Source organism: Orycteropus afer, unplaced genomic scaffold, assembly GCF_000298275.1.
Source record: "Orycteropus afer afer isolate SDZICR_OR568_19922 unplaced genomic scaffold, OryAfe1.0 scaffold00271, whole genome shotgun sequence".
Taxonomy (NCBI): Eukaryota; Metazoa; Chordata; class Mammalia; order Tubulidentata; family Orycteropodidae; genus Orycteropus; species Orycteropus afer.
This window is the reverse complement of record NW_006921858.1, coordinates 2,533,921-2,534,788: the sequence shown is the minus strand read 5'-3', so window position 1 is coordinate 2,534,788 and position 868 is coordinate 2,533,921. Positions and strand designations below refer to the sequence as shown.

At 33.6% G+C, this 868-nt stretch overlaps 1 protein-coding gene across 1 annotated transcript in view; it reads right to left on the bottom strand.

The window, feature by feature from the left end:
- ZMYND11 (zinc finger MYND-type containing 11) overlaps positions 1-868 on the bottom strand; it is a 174,797-nt gene that overhangs the window by 101,798 nt on the left and 72,131 nt on the right. The window lies entirely within an intron of this gene.

The following is an 868-nucleotide window of genomic DNA, read 5'->3' as shown; positions in this document are numbered from 1 at the left end:
TCCTGTTGATCTTCCTATTGTTGATTTCTAATTTGATAGCATTATGATCTGACAAGATGCTCTGCAGTATTTCAATGTTTTTAAATTTATTAAGGCTTGCTTTATGGCCTAACATATGGTCTATCATGGAAAATGTTCTCTGTGTTCTTCTCCAGTGCACTGGAGAAGAATGTATATTGTGTTGCTGTTGGGTGAAGTGTTCTGTAGATATCTATAAGGCTCAGTTGGTGGAGTCTATTATTTAGCTCTTCTGCATCTTTACTGATTTTCTTTCCAGTTGTTCTATCTTTCAAAGAAAGTGGTGTATTAAAATCTCCCACTATGACTGTGGAGTCATCTATTTGGCTTTTCAACTCTTAAATCTGATTTATGTATTTTGAGGCTCTTTCACTGGGTCCATAGATATTTATTATGGTTATATCTTCACGTTCAATTGATCCTTTAATCATCATATAATGTCCTTCATTGTCTCGCATGATGGTTTTTGTCTTAAAGTCAACTTGATCAGAAATTAATATTGCCACTCCTGCTGTTTTACAGTTGCCATTTGCTTGATATATCATTTTCCAATCTTTGATTTTTAGTCTATTTTTGTCTTTATCTCTAAGGTGTGTCTCTTGTAAGCAGCATATTGATTGGTTTTGTTTTCTTATCCATTCTGCAACTCTTCGTCTCTTGAGTGGTGTATTTAATCCATTAACATTCAGTGTAATTACTGACAAGTATGAATGGTTGCTGTCATTTTCTTATGTGTTTTTTTCATGGTGTCCTTGGTATCTTTGTTCCATATTATTTTCTGTGCTGACCTCATTATGTTTAAGAATCCTGTTATCATTTCCTTTGTTGCTGTTGTTTTAGTATTTGCTGA